General features: G+C 37.3%; 1 non-coding gene across 1 annotated transcript; it reads left to right on the forward strand.

The window, feature by feature from the left end:
• Positions 1–1,598: 1,598 nt before the first annotated feature.
• LOC112738645 (small nucleolar RNA R71) lies at positions 1,599–1,706 on the forward strand. The gene has a single exon (XR_003169592.1). It is a non-coding gene; the product is annotated as a small nucleolar RNA R71 (small nucleolar RNA).
• Positions 1,707–11,036: the final 9,330 nt, after the last annotated feature.

An 11,036-nucleotide genomic window follows, 5' to 3' on the forward strand; every position in this document is an offset into this window, starting at 1 on the left:
TGTGGCCTCCCAACACCAAACTTAGAGTTTGACTGTGGGGGCTCTGGTTGACTCTGCCTTGAGAGAAGCTTTTTCTGCTTCCTCTCCATGGTTGCAGAGGGAGATCCTTGAGTTTTAAACACAAGGGAGTCCTCATTCCATTGAAGGATTATTTCACCTCTGTCAACATTAATCACAGCTCTTGCTGTGGCCAGGAAAGGTCTTCCTAGGATGATGGATTCATCCTCTTCCTTTCCAGTATCCAGGACTATGAAATCAGCAGGGATGTAAAGGCCTTCAACCTTTACTAATACGTCCTCTACTTGTCCATAAGCCTGTTTTCTAGAGCTGTCTGCCATCTCTAATGAGATTTTAGCAGCTTGCACCCCATAGATTCCCAGTTTCTCTATTACAGAGAGGGGCATGAGGTTTATTCCTGAACCAAGGTCACACAGAGCCTTAAAGATCATGGTGCCTATGGTACAGGGTATTATGAACTTTCCAGGATCCTGTCTCTTCTGAGGCAATGTCAGTTGATCCAGATCACTTAGTTCATTGATGAACAAGGGAGGTTCAACTTCCCAAGTATCAATGCCAAATAATTTGTTATTTAGCTTCATGATTGAACCAAGAAACTTGGCAGTTTGCTCTTCAGTAACATCCTCATTCTCTTCAGAAGAGGAATACTCATCAGAGCTCATGAAGGGCATAAGGAGGTTCAATGGGATCTCTATGGTCTCTAGATGGGCCCCAGAGTCCTTTGGTTCCTCAGAGGGAAGCTCCTTATTGACCAATGGACGTCCCAGGAGGTCTTCCTCCTTGGGATTCACATCCTCTCCTCTCCTCACAGGTTCGGCCATGGCGCTTATGTCAATGGCCTTGCACTCTCCTTTTGGATTCTCTTCTGTATTACTTGGGAGAGTACTAGGAGGGATTTCAGTGATCCTTTTACTCAGCTGGCCCACTTGTGCTTCCAGATTTCTAATGGAAGACCTTGTTTCATTCATGAAACTTACAGTGGCTTTAGATAGATCAGAGACTAGATTTGCTAAATTAGAAGCATTTTGTTCAGAGTTCTCTGTCTGTTGCTGAGTTGATGATGGAAAAGGCTTGCTGTTGTTAAACCTGTTTCTTCCACCATTGTTAAAGCCTTGTTGAGGCTTTTGATCCTTCCATGAGAAATTTGGATGATTTCTCCATGATGAGTTATAGGTGTTTCCATAAGGTTCACCTAAGTAGTTCACCTCTGCTATTGCAGGGTTCTCAGGATCATAAGCTTCTTCTTCAGGAGAAGCCTCTTGAGTACTGTTGGATGCAGCTTGCATTCCATTCAGACTCTGAGAAATCATATTGACTTGCTGAGTCAATATTTTATTCTGAGCCAATATGGCATTCAGAGTATCAACTTCAAGAACTCCCTTCTTCATAGGCGTCCCATTACTCACAGGATTCCTTTCAGAAGTGTACATGAACTGGTTATTAGCAACCATGTCAATGAGTTCTTGAGCTTCTGCAGGCGTTTTCTTTAGGTGAATGGATCCACCTGCAGAAGTGTCCAGTGACATCTTTGATAGCTCAGATAAACCATCATAGAATATATCCAGGATGGTCCATTCTGAAAGCATGTCAGAAGGACACTTTTTGATCAACTATTTGTATCTTTCCCAAGCTTCATAGAGGGATTCACCTTCTTTCTGTCTGAAGGTTTGAACATCAGCTCTAAGCTTGCTCAGCTTTTGAGGAGGAAAGTACTTGGCTAAGAAAGTCGTGACTAGCTTATCCCAAGAGTTCAGGCTGTCTTTGGGTTGAGAATCCAACCATAATCTAGCTCTGTCTCTTACAGCAAAAGGGAAAAGCATGAGCCTGTAGACTTCAGGATCTACTCCATTAGTCTTAACAGTATCACATATCTGCAAGAATTCAGTTAAGAACTGAAAGGGATCTTCAGATGGAAGTCCATGAAACTTGCAGTTCTGCTGCATCAGAGAAACTAATTGAGGTTTCAGCTCAAAGTTGTTTGCTCCAATGGTAGGAATGGAGATGCTTCTTCCATGTAAATTGGAATTAGGTGCAGTGAAGTCACCAAGCATCTTCCTTATATTATTATTATTTTTGGCTGCCATCTCCTTTTCCTGTTCGAAAATTTCTGAAAGGTTATCTCTGGATTGTTGTATTTTAGCTTCTCTTAATTTTTTTCTTCAGAGTCCTTTCAGGTTCTGGATCTGCTTTAACAAGAATGTTCTTGTCCTTGCTCCTGCTCATATGACAAAGAAGATGGCACAGAAAAAATAGTAATAATAATATGGATCCTTTATACCACAGTATAGGGATCCTTGTGTTAGTAGAAGAAAAGAAGGGAAGAAAATCTGAACTCAGAGAGAGAGGGGGTTCGGATTTTTGGAGAGTTGAAGGAAAGATGTTAGTATATCAATAAACAAATAGAAGAAGATGAGAGGGGGAAGTGAATTTTAGAAAACAATTTTTGAAAAAGAGTTAGTGATTTTTGAAAATAGTTTTTGAAAAAGGTTAGTATTTTTTTCGAATTTTTTTTAAATAAAAAATAAAAATAATTAGTTAATAAAAAAGAAATTTTTGAAAAAGAGGGAAGATATTTTCGAAAATTAGACAGAGAGAGAGTTAGTTAGGTAGTTTTGAAAAAGTTAAGAAACAAACAAATAGTTAGTTAGTTGAAACAAATTTTGAAAATCAATTTTGAAAAGATAAGAAGTTAGGAAGTTAGAAAAGATATTTTGAAAATCAATTTTTGAAAAAGATAAGATGAGAAGATATTTTTGAAAAGATATGATAGAAATTAGTTTTGAAAAAGATTTGATTTTTAAAATCTCAATTAATGACTTGATTCACAAGAAATCACAAGGTATGATTCTAGAACTTAAAGTTTGAATCTTTCTTAACAAGCAAGTAACAAACTTCAAATTTTTGAATCAAAACATTAATTGATTATGTTATTTTCGAAAATTTGATATAAAAATAAGAAAAAGATTTTTGAAAAATATTTTTGAAATTTTCGAAAATAACTAAGAATTTTGAAAAAGATTTGATTTTTGAAAAAGATTTTGAAAAAGATAAGATTTTCAAATTGAAAATTTGATTTGACTCATAAGAAACAATTTGATTTTAAAAACTTTTGAAAAAGTCAACTCAAATTTTCGAATTTGATGAGAGAAAAAGGGAAAGATATTTTTTTTTATTTTTGAAATTTTTATGAAATCATGAAAATTATGCAATGCATGAAATTTTTAGATCAAAACAATGAATGCATGCAAGAATGCTATGAATGTCAAGATGAACACCAAGAACACCATGAATGTCAAGATGAACATCATAGACACAATTTTGAAAAAAATTTAATGCAAAGAAAACATGCAAGACACCAAACTTAGAATTCTTTACTGCTTACGCACTAAGAATTCAAGAATGCATATGATAAACATGAAAAGACACAAAACAAAAAATCATCAAGATCAAACAAGAAGACTTACCAAGAACAACTTGAAGATCATGAAGAACACTATGAATGCATGAAATTTTCGAAAAATGCAAGATGCACATGCAATTGACACCAAACTTATGATATGACTCAAGACTCAAACAAGAAACATGAAATATTTTTTATTTTTGTGATTTTCTAAATTTTTTTGGATTTTTATTTTATATTTTTTTTGAAAAATTATTTTGAAAAAGAAAAATAAGGATTCCAAAATTTTTAATATGAATTCCAGGAATCTTATGCTCCAAAGCTCCAATCAAAGGGTCAGGCATGGCTTAATAGCCAGCCAAGCTTTAGCATATAATTACATGGACTGGAGTGATTAGTTGAATACCAATCCCCAAGCAGTTTGGGTATGGCTTTACAGCCAGATAGGATTCAACATGTTTCATGAAACACTAGAATTCATTCTTAAAAATCTTGAAGCCATAGAATAATTTATTTTTGAAAACATTATTTTTATTATTTTATTTTATTTTATTTTTTTTTCGAAAAAAAAGAAAAATTTTTGAAAGCTTTTTGAAAAATTTTTGAAAACAAAACAAAAAGAAAATTACCTAATCTGAGCAACAAGATGAACCGTCAGTTGTCCAAACTCGAACAATCCCCGGCAACGGCGCCAAAAACTTGGTGCACGAAATTGTGATCTCCAGGCTCGAACAAATCCTGGTAATGGCTCCAAAGCTTGGTGCTCTGATCTTAATTCATGATTGTCACAACTTCGATACAACTAACCAGCAAGTGCACTGGGTCATCCAAGTAATACCTTACGTGAGTAAGGGTCGAATCCCACGGAGATTGTTGGTATGAAGCAAGCTATGGTCACCTTGTAAATCTCAGTCAGGCAGATATAAAGTGATAATGGTGTTTTCGAATATTATATAATAAAATAGGGATAGAGATACTTATGTAATTCATTGGTAGGAATTTCAGATAAGTGAATGGAGATGCTTTTCGTTCCTCTAAACCTCTGCTTTCCTGCTATCTTCATCCAATCAGTCTTACTCCTTTCCATGGCTGGCTTTATGTGATACATCACCACTGTCAATGGCTACTTTCGGTCATCTCTCGGGAAAATGATCCAATGCCCTGTCACGGCACGGCTAATCGTCTGGAGGCATCACCCTTGTCAATGGCTTCATCTTATCCTCTCAGTGAATAATATGCTCACGCACCCTGTCACGGCACGGCTATTCATCTGTCGGTTCTCGATCATGCTGGAATAGGATTTACTATCCTTTTGCGTCTGTCACTAACGCCCTGCAATCGCGAGTTAGGAGCTCGTCACAGTCATTCAATCATTGAATCCTACTCGGAATACCACAGACAAGGTTTAGACCTTCCGGATTCTCTTGAATGCCGCCATCATTCTAGCTTACGCCACGAAGATTCTGGTTAGGAGATCTAAGAGATATTCATTCTAGCTTAATTCATGTAGAACGGAAGTGTTTGTCAGGCACGCGTTCATAAGGGAGAAGGATGATGAGCGTCACACATAATCATCACCTTCATCACGTTCTTGGGTGCGAATAAATATCTTAGAAGCGAAATAAGAAGAATTGAATAGAAAACAGTAGTACTATGCATTAACCTTTGAGGAACAGCAGAGCTCCACACCTTAATCTATGGAGTGTAGAAACTCTACCGTTGAAAATACATAAGTGAAGGTCCAGGCATGGCCGAGATGGCCAGCCCCCTAAAACGTGATCAAAGGATCATAAGGTGATCCAAAGATGCCTAATACAATAGTAAGAGGTCCTATTTATAATAAACTAGCTACTAGGGTTTACATGAGTAAGTATTTGATGTATAAATCCACTTCCGGGGCCCACTTGGTGTGTGTTTGGGCTGAGCTTAATGTGTTGCACGTACAGAGGCCATTTGTGGAGTTGAACGCCAGTTTTTGTGCCAGTTTGGGCGTTCAACTCTGGTTTTGGATCCTTTTCTGGCGCTGGACGCCAGATTTGGGTAGAAAGCTGGCATTGAACGCCAGTTTACGTCGTCAATTCTTGGCCAAAGTATGGACTATTATATATTGCTGGAAAGCCCTGGATGTCTACTTTCTAACGCAATTGGAAGCGCGCCATTTCGAGTTCTTTAGCTCCAGAAAATCCACTTTGAGTGCAGGGAGGTCAGAATCCAACAGCATCAGCAGTCCTTTTTCAACCTCTGAATCTGATTTCTGCTCAAGTCCCTCAATTTCAGCCAGAAAATACCTGAAATCACAGAAAAACACACAAACTCATAGTAAAGTCCAGAAATGTGAATTTAACACAAAATCTATTAAAAACATCCCTAAAAGTAACTAGATCCTACTAAAAACATACTAAAAACAATGTCAAAAAGCGTATAAATTGTTCGCTCATCAATGGCCCTAGCAATGGCCAAGAACGGTCTTCCCAGTATGATGGAGTCGCCCTCATCCTGATCTGAATCTAAGATCACAAAATCTGCAGGGAAGATGAATTTGTCTACCTTGACTAGAAGGTTCTCAATTATACCTGATGTGTTTTTTATGGAAAAACGAATTTCCAAAACACCCAAACCTAACCGGCAAGTATACCGGGTCGCATCAAGTAGTAAAACTCACGTGAGTGAGGTCGATCCCACAGGGATTGATGGATCAAGCAACTTTAGTGGGTGATTAGTTTAGTCAAGCTAACATTGAAGTGAATTGTATGAAATTGTAGCCAACAGAAAGTAAATGACAATGAATTTAAAGTTGCAGAATGTAAATTAGAATGTAAATTGGCAAGTAATTTAAAGAGCAAGAAATGTAAATTGCAAGAATCTTAAATTGCAAGAAAAGTAAATTGCATGAAATTAAAGGGGAGTGGGTGCTGAAAATTAAAGAAAGAAATAGATCAAGCAAATGGAAATTTAAATTACCGGAAGAATAAAGGAAATTGGATGCTGGGAATTAAAACAGAATTGAGATTGTGAAGTTCAGTGAATTAAGGAATGCTCAGATGCTCAGCTCAATTACAAAATAAAATTGAAGATCTCAGGGAATCAAAGAGACTAGAAAATAAGTCTAGATCTCAAGCCCTTCCTTGATTCAACAGCAGATAATTGCAGAAGAAAATAGAGAAGAAAGTAGTAAAGACAATTTAGATCCAAATCACAATTCCTTCAAATTATGCAGCAAGTAAACAGAGAGAAATCTCAGAGGGAGAATGAAACAGAACACCTTCAATTCTCCACCCAAGACTCAAAAACAAAGAAAAGAAAACTAAAGAGAGAGAGCTCTCTAATGCCAATGCTCCCTAGTAGAGCCAACCTTCAATGCTCTCTATCAGAGTCCACCTCCTTCGTAAAATGAAAATGATGCCTTTTTATAGGCTTTTACAAACATGACAAATGAAAATGAAATTGAAAGCAAATTACAAAGAAAATGAAAATTCCTGATCAAATTGTTTCTTGTGCCTTTGAGTGATGTCAATTGGGCTTTTGGCCTTGATGGAATTGGGTTGAAGATGGCCTCTGTTGATTGCTCTTGGAGTTGGAGAGAAACCCACTTGTGAACCGGGCCATGAACCATTAAAAGTTGAGTCAAAGTTTGAGGCAAACTTTGACTCAAACTTATTCACCAAACTCATCATGCAGATGGCCATTTTGCTGTCATCCACGTTTGAGCCAAAGTTTGAGGTCAAACTTTGAGCCAAACGTGGATCCCTCTTGTTGCATATCAAGCCTTGGGATGCTACTTTGTCCTCTTGTCAACGTTGCCAATTTTATGCCCACTATAGACTATTATATATGGTTGGAAAGCTCTAAATGTCAGCTTTCTAACCCAAATGAAATCAACTCAATTGGACATCTACAACTCAAGTTATGCTCCTTTGAAGAGGACAGGGTCGCTGGCTTTGGTGTGCAACGTTTGAGGTAAAGTTTGCCTCAAACGTGGTCGAAAACGCCAGTTCTGGAGGCTCAAACGCATTGTCCATCCCATACTATTATATATTGTTGGAAAGCCCTGAATGTCTACTTTCCAATGCCGTTGGAAGCGCATCATTTGGAGCTCTACAGCTCAAGTTATACTCCGTCGAAGGTGCAGAGGTCAGTTGGCCTCACTGCAGGTTGCCACCATGTTCGTTTATGCACATTGCGGGGCAGTTTCTCCCTCAATTTTAGTGTCCACCATGCAGTGCCATATATGCTTGGAAAGATCTCGATTCCTACTTTCCATTTCTTTTTGAATCACCTCATTTGGAGCTCTGTAGCTCAAGTTATTTATGTTGGAAGTATACCCCTTCAGGCTGTTGTGGCGCCAACGTTTGCCTAAAAGCTTGAGGTCAAATGTTGGCGCAAGCTTTTGCTCTTCTCCAGGGTGTGTTTGTTGTGGCGCCAACGTTTGCCTAAAAGCTTGAGGTCAAACGTTGGTGCAAGCTTTTGCTCCATCCAGGGTGAATTCAACTCTTCCAAAAGTTTGAGCTAAAGTTTGAGGCAAGCTTTTGCTCAAGCTTTTTGTTCTCTCTTGCTCCTTGCCATTTATTCTTTCTTCAACCTTCTTCAAAGCTCTTTTCACCTATCATCAATCAACCAAGCACATCAAAGCTATGCTCAAAATCATGAGATTGTTATTCTTTCATAATATATAACAATTATAGCACAAAATCTCATGAAAATGCATTAATTTATCCATGGTTGATTGAATCAAAGGAAACATGAAATTCTACCCAATTGGCTTACTTATGGCTCAAGAAAGTGCATAAAACCTAAAAAAAACAAAGAAAAAGCATAGAAAAACATGACATGATGACATGTCATCACAACACCAAACTTAAACCTTGCTTGTCCCCAAGCAAGAAAAGAATCATGCAATAGAGATTGACAATCCAAGGTAAGAAGAATAGCAACTCAATGTTCATGGCAAGCTAGTTTTCTATGCATGCTACAATTACAAAAGAGATGTAAATGATTGATGCTTCTCTCTAGCTCAATTTATGAAATCTTTCTCTTATATTTCTTCCTTGAAACAAGCTTTTGATTTTCTTATTAGCTTCTCCTTTTGGGTGCTTTGCCCCATGAGTTGATAACAAAGTTACGACTTCTAAATGCTTTGTTTTCAAGTATCCACTTGATACATAAGCACCACAAGCATTTGATTAGAGGACTTCATTAAGCTCATTTTTCTTTTCTTTTCTTGACTCTCTAATCATTGATGCTCAGAGCCTTGAGCTTTGAGGGAGTGCTTTTGCACTTTGAGCCTAACCTTGACTTCTAAGTGTTTTGTTTTCAAGCATTTGGCTTGATACATAAACACCACAAGTACTTAACAAATAAATTGCCATTGGTACTCAGAGCCTTCAGCTTTCTCATTCTTTCCCTTTTTCTTTTCTTGCTTTAATTGTATTTGCCTCTTCAAGGTTTTCATGATTTTCAAAAGATTTCACAAAATGTCCTAGATGAAAACTTCAATTAAATAAAATCCAATGCAATTAAGCAACAATCAAACATACTAGCTTTCCAATACTTTTATGCATATGCTAAAATCTTCTTTAATGCCTTGTTTGTTTATGATCATGATACTTTATTGCTTTTGAATTCACAAAACTCAAGTTGGTAATCATAATGGCACAGCACCATGTTGCAATTTAGTTATCAAACTATGCCTTTTCATACACACATGCACACAGAGAAGGTAAAGACAATCATGCAGTTTATAGTGCTTGAAACAAATGAGAGGAAAAGGAACTTTACAACCTTGTAGTTCATCTTCTCTATTGTTGTCATTTTCCTCCCATTCTCCTCCTTCCCATACCAAACTCAGAATGCTTGCTCATCCTCAAGAAACTATTAGAACCGTGGCTATGGGGCTAAGATGGATCATGAATGTCTTACATAAGAAATGTTAGTAGTACATGTGTTTCAAGCAAGCAAAATTAAAGATAATAATAAAGGCACAAGAGACAGCGACATTTTGATTGCATAGATAAGAAGGTGTGCACAATACATTGCATAAAAGATAAGTGGCACACCAAACTTAGTGTGACACTTTCACTTGAAATTGATGCAAGTATCTAGTAGATATGGGAACCAAATTTTTGTTGCATAGCAACACCAAACTTAGAATGCAATCATATGTCCATTTTATTTGAAATAAGACTAAATGAAACTGTTGTATGTTAAATACAATCACCAAGCCAAGAATCTTGTCATGAATAAAGCTCTCTTGGTGATGCATTAACAAACACAGTTAATAAAAGAAAGCATAAAAAAATGTAAATGAATAAAGATGAAATTAAAATGTTAAACCAAAAGAGAAAAATAAAATTGCAGAGGCATTATGATTATGCAAACAAGTAGTGTTGCTTGAATAAATTGCATAGAAAAATAAGTGGCACACCAAACTTAGAATCTTGGTGTGTCACTTTCATTTTTAATTTGATGCAATCATCCAAAAAGATTGAAAACAATTTGTTGCAAGGCAACACCAAACTTAAAATGTAACCATATGCCAATTTATTGAATTTAAACAAAGCAAAGAAAGAAAACAAAGCAGAGAAGAATTGTTACCTATGGTTGGGTTACCTCCCAACAAGTGCTCTTTTAGTGTCATTAGCTTGACATGTTGTTCTTCACTTTCTTCCTCTTCTTCCAGTTTGTTAAGAGGAATGACCTCAAAGGAGGGAAGGATTCAGCTAGTGTCCCTTGTCTTGGCCTTTCCTCAGCAAGCTTCCTTTTGCAAATGGCTTGATTGAGCTTGCTTGCTGGATCAGGGGAAGGATTGCTTGTAGTTGACCTTCTTTTCTTCATGAATATTGTCCTTTGTAGCTTGGTCACAATCCTCTTCTTGGTGCTTTTATTAATTGCCTTCACTTTCTTGAATCCAAGTCTTGGTGGTTGTGTGATTGTTGGAGTTTTATCTTCATCCAGAGCCTCTTGAATTAGTGGTTCCATGAGCCCTTCCTCTATGCACTTCTCTGCTTCAATTGAGTGTGACTTCTCTTGATTGTCCTCCTCCATTCCTTCTTCACAACTTTCCATCAAGTCTTTTGGGAGGGAATCTTCGTGTTCTATTGTCACTTCAATTAGTTCTTGTGAATGTAAAATCCTTGGCTCATGTTCCTCATTCTTCAATACAATTTCACTTGACACAGGGACCTTTGGTTCTTGTTTTTCCACTTCCTCACCCACAAATTGGTCTTCATCCTCACTGTTTGATGGTTCTAAGTTCTCCCTTGTTTGCTCTAAGGGCCCATTCATCTTCTTGAGGATGGTTTCTTTCCAGGATTGGGGTTGTGTGTATCTTTCCACGAGTTTTCTGTGTATTTCAATGGCTTGGCATTGGCTTTCTAAAGGTTCTTTGGACCATTGAAGGTAATCCTCAACTGCTAATTCAAGAGATGAAGGTTGAGAGTAATTTTGGTGACATGGATGTGTTGTGGTGAAGTTGTGTTGAGGGGTATGGAATGAGTTATGTGGTTGATGGGATGACTTGTATGGATTTTGGAGGAAACTTTGTGTTGAGGCATAATCAGGTGATGAAGAACTTTCAAATGAGAAACTGGGACGTGAGGGTGGATGCTCTTCCATTCTTTGG

Source organism: Arachis hypogaea, chromosome 13, assembly GCF_003086295.3.
Source record: "Arachis hypogaea cultivar Tifrunner chromosome 13, arahy.Tifrunner.gnm2.J5K5, whole genome shotgun sequence".
Classification (NCBI taxonomy): Eukaryota; Viridiplantae; Streptophyta; class Magnoliopsida; order Fabales; family Fabaceae; genus Arachis; species Arachis hypogaea.